We start from the raw sequence: 13,878 nt of genomic DNA, 5'->3' as shown, positions 1-13,878 counted from the left end.
CATGTAAAATGCATGCGCTTGTATGTGTGTGTGTGTTGTGAAAGACTAAGAGACGGAGAGAGAGTAGCTTCCTGGACTTTTTTTTTTTTATAGTTTTGGTTGGCGATAATGAAATGCGGTAATGAACGGCTATTATACTGTTGTATCTTCATGCGAGCACCCAGTGCTCTATTACTGGCTATAAAACTTCTTTGCTCATTTCTCGGCAGATGTCGCTGGCGTTCGGTTTTCACGCTGGCAAATTAACTGCGCTGGAAGTATTATCATTTTAAGTATTGTAGCTTAAACGAAACTAACGAACAGGTGCCACTGCTGAGGAAACTTTTTTCAGCCACAGACAAAGCATAAGAGGAAAAACTCTGGTTTATGTTGAAGAAATCCAGTGAGAATTAAGGGAAGTCAGTAAGTAAAACAAAGGCGAGTCTCATTCAGTTAATTTTCTGTCTTCAGACGTTAAAAGGAAAACGAATATCTCCATCATTCCGTTTTTAAAGAAGCCAATAATCGAAAACATAACACGTACATCTGTTTTCACTTCACTCCGCCGGCCGTTCAATCGACCGTCAGTTCCTCTGGATATTGGGAGGAAGAAGAAGAAGAAGACGAAGAAGAAGAAGGCCTCCGATTTCATTTTCATGACAGTGATTCTGATAATTCGATAATCGCTTGGTGTCTACTGGTGCGTGTCTCGTCAAGGTATGAATTAAGGGGAGTTATGGGGATCGGTCCCGCGGTTCTCATGGCGTGTTTTGGTCAGCCAGCGACCGCAGAAGTGTATCCAATGCAAAGGGAAACACTCCCAGAATGTGAAAAGAGGCTGTAAGTGGCACATATATGGTTGTTAGCCGTAATTTAAGAAGCATTACCAAGGTCTGTATTCACGCGGAAGATCTCTCGCTCAAATTACACACGGTGGAATCCAGAAGTAATGACTCGGAGGAGGTTCGTTAAGAGGAGCCATCGGAAAAAGCTACCCGACTTTCCCGACAACTGTTTTAGCAGACAATATGGTTCAGGAGGTTCGTCAGGTTTCTTTTTTTATTATCAATTTAATGTTCGGTTTCATAATTTCGTATTCGGCGAGTGTGAATGTACAGGTGGTGGCTTAAACAAACAAGGAAAAAATGCGCCGAAGTTTCTTCGGTGGCTCAATCGAGTTTTCTGTACAGCCGCGACATCGCATAATCAAAGCCTCCGAAGATAGATCTATTTTTTGGTGGTCTCGGTATGAGCTGTGGCCCATGAAACTTTAACCACGGCCTGGTGGTGGCTTATCCTATATCGTTGCCAGAAGCGCGATTATGGCTAACTTTAACCTTGAATAAAATAACTACTGAGGCTAGAGGGCTGCAATTCGGTATGTTTGATGATTGGAGGGTGGATGATCAACATACCAATTTGCAGCCCTCTAGCCTCAGTAGTTTTTAAGATCTGGGGTTGGACAGAAAAAGTGCGGACGGACAGACAAAGCCGGCACAATAGTTTTCTTTTACAGACAACTAAACCCTAACAGAACAACAAACGCTTCATTCTCATAAAAAAATACACATTTTCTCATATACGAGAGGTTTCTATTATCAATTTAAGTCGCCTACACGGTTCTCCTGTTGATAAGGCATTACCTTTTACTTGTTGTTTGGGAAATTCTTTTTTTTTTTTGTATTTTTGTTTTTGGTCTTTCATTAAAACAAGAAAATCACAAAAACTGTGAATAGGTACATTTTGCGCCAAATATTTCTGCATCGCAAATTTTCTGAAATATCCATAATTTCAGATTCTCTTAAACTGAAGGCATTTGTTCATTATGGGCAGTTTTAAGACTGGTCACTGCAAATTTTTGATAAAAGGTAACTAGAGAAGATGCCACTATGCAGTCTTACTTAAACAAACGCTTAATTAAAGAAACTTATGTTACATCTGCAAATAAAGTACAAAAGTATTTGGCTAAGTAGTTGAAAGTATATTATTATCTTATTTTTAAAAAATCAAATAAAACAAGCGAAAAATGAACACATATATGAAAGGTGTGCACAAATGAAGTTTCGAAAGAAAAAATGCTTTAGATTCAAGATACAGCAACATGTTTTTGTAGACAGACGCACAACAAAAGGCTAAGGAATATAAGGACAAGGGGAGAAAGGACAGAGAGTAGACAGGAAATAAATCCAGGGATTAGGGACAGGGAAGGACAAAGGGGTTATAACTCAAAAAAAAAAAAAAAAAGAAGGAGGAAAGGAGCGCATACCATAGACTTCCCTGCCTCGCAAGGGAGCAACATTGGTCATAGCTCTCTCTCTCTCTCTCTCTCTCTCTCTCTCTCTCTCTCTCTCTCTCTCTCTCTCTCTCTCTCTCTCGTGCGTGGCGTTTTTATCTTTATCTCTTCGTCCCCTCTGGATGTTTTTTTTTTATATTTTCCTAAATTTCATTGAATTTTTTTTCCCCAACGAAAGTAAGGCTTGAGTTTCTCTCGTCTTACGAAAGAATTCTGTCATAGTGTATCAGCCTGGCTGTAACCTTCCCCACTCTCTCTCTCTCTCTCTCTCTCTCTCTCTCTCTCTCTCTCTCTCTCTCTCTCTACACGCCGTTTTTATCCTGCTTTCTTTAGAGTTTTTTAATGGTTTCCTATTTTTTCACTTTTTATCTCTACTAAAAACAAGACTTCAGTTTCACTCGACTAAAGGAGCCCTTCTGTTATAGTCTCTCTCTCTCTCTCTCTCTCTCTCTCTCTCTCTCTCTCTCTCTCTCTCTCTCTCTCTCTCTCTCTCTCACATACACAAATTTTACTCACAATGACCACATCAGCGTCCTTCTCCTTCTACCTACGCTATTATCTATTCTTTACTATCTACGCTTTGCTTTTCGCGTTCAAGTCCTCTGCTATTAATCGCATCCATTAACTCGGGTCTTCGGAGCTTATCTGAATAAGGACCCTTTAATAAGTCAGATTCAGTGCTTTCAATAAAGAGTTTCTCTGTCTTCTCTTCCGGCCGGCCCCTTATCTGTAGTTGATGAAAATCTAATAGAAATTTTACTATTTTACTTCTATTGGTATTTCAGGGGTCAAAGTTGCCTCTAACTTTCTTTGGAGGGATCTAATGAATCAGTTTGCTGAAAGTATGTAACAATTGGGCGTATTGTTTCTTGTCTTCGATATTAAAGCTTTGCATACTTATTTGTTCCTTTTTGGATTATTACTCTCACGATTTTTGGTATCTATTAGACCTTAACTCGGGGTACTTTCTCTATTGTCTAGCTCTTTGATAGGGCTGTATCGAAGCTATTCTTTTGATCAGTGATCCTGCTTTCTCTCCACTGCAAGGTGGCTTCCCCGCCCGCCCCTTCTCTCTCTCTCTCTCTCTCTCTCTCTCTCTCTCTCTCTCTCTCTCTCTCTCTCTCTCTCTCTCTCTCTCTCTCTCTCTCTCCTGTGCCCTTATGATTGTGTTTGATAGCAGTCTACTTTGTTTTTCAATAAGTATGTCCGTTTCATTCGTTTTAGAGCTCTTTTACACTCTCTCTCTCTCTCTCTCTCTCTCTCTCTCTCTCTCTCTCTCTCTCTCTCTCTCTCTCTCCTGTGTCCTTATGCTTGTGTGTTTGGTAGCAGTCTACTTTGTTTTTCAATCAGTACGTCTGTTTTCATTCGTTTTAGAGAAAACTCTTTCTCTCTCTCTCTCTCTCTCTCTCTCTCCAAGAAAGCTCTGGTGTTTTCCTCCTGCCTTTGTGAAAATCATCAGACTCTTGTAAACTCTTTCTTTAGGAGGCAGCCTCCCGCTTCCTTCCTGGTTAGGTCTAACCTTTCTTTCTTTCTTCTTCTTTCTGCTTTCTTTGTCTCCTCTTGGCCTGGCCTAGAAAAGGATAAGAGCCCTTGCACTTTCAAATAAGATCTCATTTTTTTACAGCTTTCACCAAACGTACTTTACCTTGACTTCTAGGAAAACATTTCTTTTTGCTTATTAGGGAGTATATTTTGCTTATACACGCATAATTGCTTGAGCGGTCTATACACACACACACACATATATATATATATATATATATATATATATATATATATATATATATATATATATATATATATATATATATATATATATTAAACATATCAAAATATATACATATATATATATATATATATATATAAACATATCAAAATATATATATATATATATTTATAATACTCATATATACATATATGTATATATATGTATATATATATATATATATATATATATATATATATATATATATATATATATATATATATATATAAACATAAAATAAACTTAAGAAATACTTTTCTTAAAGAACTATACAGTTTGCATCTAAAAATATACGGTGGAATTATTCCATCATCTGCCATTTCATACACTTACATATCATATATACGTAAAATTCCCAAAAAGGCTTTCCTGTAAGAAACTCTTCATTGGAACAAAATCCTAACTACATCTAGTCGTTCGAAAGGAATCCGAGAAATGTCCATAATGAAATGTATTGTCGCCCTTCCCACCTGTCGAAAATTGAACCTAATGAAGGCTTAGATTTAATCGAACCATTCTGTTCGAAACATCTGAAGGTTACTCATTTACTTAGCTTCAGTCACAAACTGAACTAAGTCCATGACTGCTTTCATAAAGACGAAACCAGAGTCACTGACCGATTTCGAACGCACAGATAAGGCCCCACGTCTTCCCATATCTCTTCACACTTAACGTTTCGCTTAGCTCGATGATAAACGATCCTTGTGATGGGCGGATATCAAAATAAAAGGGGATTCTCGATACTGTAAAGTATTTCAGATGGAAATAACACGAGGAGGTTTATCAGAGTACCCGCAGTTTGTTGCTTTGAATTTTCGCTTCTACAATAAGGGGGTTTTCATACTTGTTTGTGCTCTCTCTCTCTCTCTCTCTCTCTCTCTCTCTCTCTCTCTCTCTCTCTCTCTCTCTCTCTCTTCTCTCTCCTGTGTGCTTGCGCTTCTGTCCGTTTGTAGCAGTCTACTTTGTTTTTCAATCAGTACCGTTTTCATTCGTTTTATAGAAACTTTTACTCTCTCTCTCTCTCTCTCTCTCTCTCTCTCTCTCTCTCTCTCTCTCTCTCTTTTCTATGTGCTTGTTCATATGTGTGTGTTTGGTATAAGTCTAATTTGTTTCTAAGTCAATGTGTCTGTTTTCATTCGTTTTCTAGTCATTTTTTCTCTTCCACCCCACTTCTCTCTCTCTCTCTCTCTCTCTCTCTCTCTCTCTCTCTCTCTCTCTCTCTCTCTCTCTCTCTCTCTCTCTCTCTCTCTCTCTCTCTCTCTCTGAGTTGGTCCGCCTCCTTCCTTCCTCTCCCCTTTGAACGTCCTTCCTGGTATTTGCGAGGCTTCGGGGGTCTCAGGTATACTTCTAATACCTGGTTACCGGGTCATTTAGTGAAAGTGGTAATGACAGCAGAGACCCTACGGCGGCATGGAGACGCCCTTAGGGTCCGTCTCTCTCTCTCTCTCTCTCTCTCTCTCTCTCTCTCTCTCTCTCTCTCTCTCTGCAACTATTCCCTCACCTCGTTGTCGTATTCTTCTTCTTCATTATCATCTACTTATTCTGTGTTTTCCACTGACCGTCTCTGTTCTTGGAGCCTTTTTGCTACTTTTCAGTCCTTTACCAATAAAGAAATGTCTAAGGTAGTCTGTTTATAGATGTGATTTTGTCTTTAATAAAATACAAAAGATAATTTTGAAGAGCGAATTTTTCGCGTTGTTGAGAAGATCAAATCGCAAACCTGCTGTTCCTGATATCCGCTTATGCACTGATTAGTCACTACTTCCCTCTGATGATTTCTCCGACAAACCAACGTGATTGGGTTGTTGTTGTACACCTGTTGTTTTCTTATCGCCTTCGTTTAATGGTAGTTGTTTCTAAGTTAATCGATAACTGTGATGATAGGGATCCTGAGGAAAAGTTAGTCCACTGTTGCTTGGTGGCAACGCAATTTACGCCAAATTTAAACTCTAACAAAATGGGGCTATTGATTCACTATGTACGTTATCGTACAGCTGCAATACAGGACGAAACAATACTTCAAGATGTGGTTACTGATTCACGAAAAGTCACTGTACCCCCTTCCAGGACCCACTGACTCTATGACTCACTCGTACCAATCTCCCTCGTAATTACTTGTTATAGCTTCTGCCACTGACCATTTCCTCACTTATGACAGATCGTTAACCCATTTACGAAGACATTCAAGCATTTACCGAGCACTTAAACGCCGCGTGCTATTTTCATTCCCCCAGTTACTTCCAGCTCAGACTGATTGCATATGTCAGTCTGATCATGAGTAGCAGACCATGCTCTTCATTTTGCAATACTAGAATTAATCTTTTAAATAGCTTTCGAAGGCATTTTTTACTGCTTTCAGTGTTACCATTGTAATGTGACGTAACGCTAAAGCTCTTACGAAATCCTTTTTCTAATTTTTAGAAAGTTTTCCAAATATTTTGGAGATGAACTTACATGCTCGAGAGTTTTTTTCAGACTTTTGCAATCTCATCTTTTCGATATTCCAAAGTACTTCGTCAATCTTCAGGTAATTTCCCCGTCTTTTCCGAAGTCATGTCTTCATATTCTTTCAGGCTACTTTCCAATTCCTTCGGAGGCAGTTTCTCAATCTCCTCCAGGGCTATTACCTCTCGTCGAAGGCAATTTGCTGTGTGACCAGTATATTATTTTCCATTTTAAAGAACGCAAGTTTTCTTTCCTCTTATTTCAGTTAATAGTTAAGCAGCCGACGGACAGGAAATGAACAGAATAAAACAACAAAGCATATTACCTGAATCCATTCTTAAGGCCGCCACTAACGTTCAGTTATACCTGCACAGTCGGCTTGTGCAGGCAAAACTGAACCCACTAACGTTCAGTTTTGCCTGCACAGGCATAACTGCGCAGGTATAACTGAACGTTAGTGGTATCAGTTTTGCCTGCACAGGCCGACTGTGCAGGCATAACTGTGCAGGTATAACTGAACGTTAGTGGCGGCCTTTAAGACAAAGAGCTTCGAAATGAATCGGGATGTCTCGTGAAAATACCTGGAAGTATCCCTGACTGCTATCAGTGTATAATTTCATGAGTGTGCCTGTATTTGCTCTCATGAACTCATATGCAACGTTTATTTTATAAAGCCTTATCTGGGCAAGCTTCGGGCAATTTTGCATCGAAATTGCGACCGCGCATAATCCAACTCACATTAATTCTGTGTCTCATTTTACATTTAGGTAACCCACCGTTTACCTTCGACGGCGCGACGCCAAATTTAGGATGACAAATACTCACGAATCATTATCTAGAAATATCAGGGGAATCTCACATACTTCACTGGATGTCCGCCTTATCAACGAAATTTTTAAAACAACAGCAACAACAATAATAAATTGGAACATTCGTGTTGTGTTGTCTGCTGATAAGAATTGTCAAACATCGTTAGAGATTTAGAGCTTTGCTTACACCCAGTTATCAGTCAGTGATAAAACTAATGATGGCTAGGTACGATGGGCAACTAAGGCACAAACTCAATTAGATGAACGTAATAAGTTTGGAAATGAGAGCGCATGAATGTAGTCTCGAAGAAACTCATTACTTTAGGATGATTAAAATATGCTCCAGAAGAAAGCATTCCTAATAATTCACTATTCTGGAAAATGAAACCCGACGTCTTTATGGCCAAAAAAGTACTAAATAAATAAAATTTGTGCCTGCAATAAAAAAAAAAATAACTCCTCAAGCAACTGAAAGCTGTTAAATAACATCTCGAAATGTAATAGAGAAGAGAGAGAGAGAGAGAGAGAGAGAGAGAGAGAGAGAGAGAGAGAGAGAGAGAGAGAGATCCTATTTTTCAGTCGCTGCGGTGGAATGATCCTTCCAAAACCTCGATAGTTACCCAGTCTATCTTCTACTCATCCCAGTCTGGCGTACTTCCTCTTTCTGCGAGTTTTTTCCCCACCATTTATAACAGGTGCGTTCGTTCGAGCAGGTAGGTACACATGGGATGGGTTCTCGCCATTCTGCCTGTCTGGGTTACCTTTGCAGATGCAAGGCTTTTCAACACACTCTCTCTCTCTCTCTCTCTCTCGCTTTTTATTACTCAAGCCTTTTCATTGGATTTTCAGTGGAGGTTCTAGCTGTTTCAGCTCTCTCTCTCTCTCTCTCTCTCTCTCTCTCTCTCTCTCTCTCTCTCTCTCTCTCTCTCTCTCTCTCTCTCTCTTTTGCTTTTTATTACTCAAGCCTTTTCATTGGATTTTCAGTGGAGGTTCTGGCTGTTTCAGCTCTCTCTCTCTCTCTCTCTCTCTCTCTCTCTCTCTCTCTCTCACTTACTACTTACTTGCTTACTCACTCATTACTCGTAGCCTTTTCATTGGATTTCCTGCGCAGGTTCTAGCTATGGCAACTCTCTCTCTCTCTCTCTCCTTTAAACAAGACAAACAATGTCTTTTCACTCGATTTCCTATACAGGCGCGAGCCATTCCAGCTCTCTCTCTCTCTCTCTCTCTCTCTCTCTCTCTCTCTCTCTCTCTCTCTCTCTCTCTCTCTCTCTCTTTACTTATTATTATTCGTGCCTTTTCCATTCGATTTTCTGTGCAGGTTCTAGCTATTTCAGCTCTCTCTCTCTCTCTCTCTCTCTCTCTCTCTCTCTCTCTCTCTCTCTCTCTCTCTCTCTCTCTCTCATTCACACTAGATAGACAATGTCTTTTTCATTGGATTTCCTATGCAGACGCGAGCCATTCCAGATCTCTCTCTCTCTCCTTAACACAAGACAGATGATCTGTCATCTTTCACTTCTGTGATCATGTGTCTGGTAGTGTACTGTCATACAGTGTGAGTGGTTTGTCATATGTATCATAACACATAAAATGTAAATAATTGCTGTTTTTGACTAGAGGGTGAATGACCTGTGATTACTAACTATAATAAAGAATCAGTCTTTAAAAATCAAAACTAAGAATTTTTATTACATGTTAGCCAGTGAAAACTGTTATAACTCAACTTATTTTTTTATGGCTATCCTTTATTTGTGAGATATTGTTGTTCTTAATCTGAATCTATGGGTTGTTCATTGGTGGTTTCATGATGATTCTCATTTTGGATTAGATGACTGATGGACGAATGATACCGTCAGTCAGTGAGTGAACCATGATATTAATTTTCAGTGAATAAAATTATAAAATAAATCATTCTTGGCGCGCTAATATCATTTTTGCAGTGAGTTTTAAAGTCGTATTATATATCAGCTCGACAAGGCAAAGCTTTCAAACAAGCTACATCACCCAGAAAAAGTATATACTTGATTCTAAGGATGAGCGTGTGTATGTCAACGCACTCAATGCCCGTATACACACAAACACACATACACACACACACACACAGCTACATAACCCAGAAAAAGTATATACTTGATTCTAAGGATGAGCGTGTGTATGTGTATGTCAACGCACTCAATGCCCGTATACACACACACACACACACACACACACTCACACAGAATGAAAGCTAGCAACTACGTGACTGGAGGAGAAGGTGTGGAGCTATTACTGATCGCTTTTTCATTTCCCAGGTAAACTTCGGAGGGTAAGTGGCGGTAGCTGTGTTTGGAGAGAGTCGAGCCGATACAAAGGGAACGGGAAGTTAATTATCGTGGCTGATGTCACTGCTAATGCTAGTGCTTCTATGGCAATGGCTACGTTGCTGTGACAAACAGCTATAGAAAGGATATGAAAGTAAGACTGTATCCGCACATACCAGCGTACGAGCGAGCACAAACTCACGTACACATACACACACACACACACACACACACACACACACATATATATATATATATATATATATATATATATATATATATATATATATATAGTATATTTATAGATGTATATTTGTATGTATATATACATGAATATATATACAGTATATATATATATATATATATATATATATATATATATATATATATATATATATATATATATATATATATATATATATGTATGTATGTCTTTGTTATAACCCGGTACCTTTTATTTCTTAATTTGTTAGTTCTAATTATAAAAATATCCCGGTTGATATTGGCAATAATAATAATAATAATAATAATAATAATAATAATAATAATAATAATAATAATAATAATAATAATTATTATTATTATTATTATTATTATTATTATTATTATTATTATTATTATTATTATTATTATTATAATCGAACTCCAAGTAAGAGCTTCAGCTCTGATAACAATATAAAAAGATTATGAACGCATATCCAAAATGCCTCGAAACGGCCCCGGCTCAAATCACACGCAAGCATTCACTTCCTCTTCCGTATTTTTATGGACCAATAAGTGGCCCGCCGAGACAAATATATGCGCGCGTTACATCACACCCAGCAAAAAGACACACTTAAATACGTTTCTTCCTAAAAGTGCAAGGAAAGAAAGGAAGAAAGGAGGAGGTTGCATAAGTAAAAAGAAGAAGAAGAAGAAGAAGGAAAACGCCTGCCGGGGGTCACTTTTTAACATGGCGTTGGCTTCGGGAGTGTTCACGCGCGCGCTGGGCGGCTCTTGCCCAACGCTATAACGTTACCTAATGCCACTGCTTATGAAAAATGCCGTGAGAACCGGCCGCTTCGAAAAGGAATATGAAAGGAATTGCTACTCCTGCGCCTATTTCGCTCACTCTAGACTCTACCTTTGTCTGTTTGTTTTGAATGCTTCCACGAACTCTCTCTCTCTCTCTCTCTCTCTCTCTCTCTCTCTCTCTCTCTCTCTCTCTCTCTTTCTCTCTCTCTCTCTCTCAAAAACGCATACACCCCCTACTCACTCGTAGAACGATACAGATCCTGTTTTTATGTCATATTCTGCTTGTACGTATGCATCTAGGCACACCAAACACATGAATTTTTTACGTAAATATGAAAATCCGTGTTGATAATGATGACCATCCCAATATTACAACTACGTAAGTTTACGTAAAATTCAGCTCTTTTAATATAACGGCTGGCTAAAAATATCTAATAAGGAAAATAAAAAGAATGGCTCTAATAAAAAAAAATGAGAAGTAGCAATCAAATAATGCTCCTTCCGTTCGCCCAAGATTCAGCTGTGTTATTCTCTCCACCGCAAAAATTTGACATTCCTTCCCTGCTATGGCATCAATAACTCTAGCAATGTAACGCCAAATAATTTACTATCAATCAATCAATATGTCCCAGTTAACGCCCCCCCCCCCTCGGATTTGTGTAGCTATCCTTATTTTACGGGACGATCGATTCTCTCAGTTCTTTGAAAGTCGAAACCCTTTCTTTATCCTCTCCCTTTGAAAGAGCTTCCAAGGATCAGTTTTACTGCCATTCGCATAAAAGGGTTCGAGTAGAAACTAAATACAAAAATAAGTCTTTGGTACAATTTGTCGATTTTTAACCAAGATAGGACCGGAGTGATTGAGTTGAACATGTCTGAACTATGAGTAACTGAGGCACAATTTACCTATCTTTAAACATAGGCAGAGGAGTGCTTGAGTAAAAATGTCCAAACTGTGAGTTACACAGGATGTAACTGATTGGAAGTCTTTGTGGTCTTCCTTGTGGTGTTGGTGTCAGTGTTTCTATTAATGAGGAACTAGAAGTTTCTGACTTTGAATTCTCTGTGAAACGGGACAGTCAAAATGGTGGTGAAGTGTACGAGTACACATTAGGGATAATCCTAAAATCTTGACGACGGACGTAGGTAATGCAAATAAGACTGGAAAGACTAGTCAAAGTAAATATATGTACTTAAACCCCTCATGGATTAATTCTCTTCTTTCACTGTTACGAGACCTTGCCATAATAGGTCTTATAAAAAAACCCTAGTTGTTGTGTATACTGATTTTTGAAATGTTAAGATAAATGAATAAGAAATATGTTCCCAGTTTACCTGTACAGTAGCGGAAATTTTATGTCCCAAGTGAACAATAATTTTCAGACTTTCATTAATTTAGAACTTATATAGTTCCTCTGCTTAAAGTACTTAAATGACACGATAGCCTTTTCCAGTTTTATTGGAGTGGCTGGACACTGCTGATGCAAATGACTGACGGATTTTTGAAGCCCGTTTCCAGAATTAACGGGGTTCGCCTCTGGTCGTGGCAAAGGGATTAAGGAGGTCTGGGATTCTGAATTTCGCTGGTTTTGGAATCATGAGATTGTCGTTAGATCTCGGTAACCTTTTGTACATATATATCAGTAAATATAAAAATAAAAAATACACTATGAATGACAATCAGATAAATGGATAAACAAGGTAAATGAGTCAATGAATGAATAAATGACCAAGTAAACAAACAAATATATAGACAATATACAAGATAAACCGATAATGAATAAAGAGCATAAATATCGCCAATGAAATGATGGATCGGTATCTGTGGAGGCGTTCAAGTCCCTTGAAGTAAAAGTACCTAAACGTTACATAAGTGATTGGAAAGTCAAAACAAAAACAAAAAAAGGCAAAGAAGCAGCAAAGATTACGTCATCCGAATTACGCCTAACTTGCTCAGCTCTTCCGGCTTCGAAAAAAAATGTGCCAAAAAGACAAAATGCTTAAATGGAAAAGTGTACGATACAAAATATTTGTCATCGGCCCGTTAGCTATAACAGCTAAATATCATTAAACTGTTTGGCCTACTTACGTTTCAAAACTCATACCTAATTGTATAACTGTGAAGATCTAAAGAAATGCAGGACTTGTACATTATATCTGCAAGATACACGCAAAGTTTATACACATTTTTTGCTCATTTCCCTTTTTCCTTTCCGCTAATCGTTAGCTAAAATTCAGGTGCATTCAAAAAGGTACGCGTCAAAGTGAACACCGTACTAAAAGCTTAAAATACTGTTTATTCAGCAACAAGATTAGCCTAGCACCAGCATTCCGATACACACCCACTTAAGGAAGTTTTGACGTTTTGGAACAGCCGCAGTCTTGAAGGAAAGTCACTAAAGTATAAAATGTACCGTTATCGTTTACCGCTAAAAATTGACTGCTCGCAAACATAGCATTAAACAATAAATATCACTTACGACTTTTTGTAGGGTTAGGCGTGGTCAGTTCCCACATTCTCCAGCCGATTGTTTACCTATGCCTACAGCTATTCACAAGCAAACGCTTCTTCTACTTCTCTTTTCTCAGGAACTGGGCAAGCGCGAGAGTACGGTCTTTCAGCGTACGGAGTTAGATGGGAAAAAAAGGAAAAAATCGAGGTCGTACTTCACAGAAACCAAATTATAAAAACTGACGATCATCCGACATCAGAAAAAGTGAGATGACATGAGCGCCGTCAAGAAAAGGTAAAAACAAAATAAGGAAGAAATGCGCCTGTTGCTGGATGTGCATGTCACGACGGCGACCGCTGCCAGAGGCCACTTTCTTGTCAAAACATCTGGCAGTAGTCAAGTCTCTTTAAGCGCCTTCCCCGGGGTCCAGTTACATAAACTTAGGAGTAAAAGTGAACTTTAAGTGATGAGTGAAGTGTTACCTTATCCTCCTGTCTGCTCCACATTTTTAAAAACTAATTTGCATACGCCATTTCGCTCTTGCCGCCGAGACGTTACAACATTTTGGCGGGATTCAAACTTCCCTTTTTTTTTTCTGTTTTCCTTCCTTGGCCGTGAGGGCGAGGAAGCGACGTTCTGAAAATGCAGAACAAAATCATTAGTAAAACAAAGAAAACATGATATTTTACCTTTTTTTTACACCTAGGCTATAAATATTAACCAAAATAGACGAAAGTCTAAAATTCTTTGAAAAAGTTGTTCAGCAGTAGCGAAAATCTGCCACAAACATCGAAAGTCTTTAATTACTGGCTCCAGTAAT

The 13,878-nt window shown here is 38.5% G+C and overlaps 1 protein-coding gene across 1 annotated transcript in view; it reads right to left on the bottom strand.

The window, feature by feature from the left end:
- Positions 1-13,324, bottom strand: part of LOC136853543 (exosome complex component MTR3-like) — a 54,337-nt gene extending 41,013 nt beyond the window's left edge. The window contains exon 1 of the mRNA XM_067129256.1: positions 13,086-13,324. The gene's annotated coding sequence lies outside the window, so the exon portion shown is untranslated. The remainder of the gene's footprint in view (positions 1-13,085) is intronic.
- Between the last annotated feature and the right edge of the window lie 554 nt (positions 13,325-13,878).

This window comes from Macrobrachium rosenbergii, chromosome 27, assembly GCF_040412425.1.
Source record: "Macrobrachium rosenbergii isolate ZJJX-2024 chromosome 27, ASM4041242v1, whole genome shotgun sequence".
In the NCBI taxonomy this organism is placed as follows: Eukaryota; Metazoa; Arthropoda; class Malacostraca; order Decapoda; family Palaemonidae; genus Macrobrachium; species Macrobrachium rosenbergii.
The sequence above is the reverse complement of the archived record's forward strand: the minus strand, read 5'-3'. Positions and strand labels throughout refer to the sequence as shown.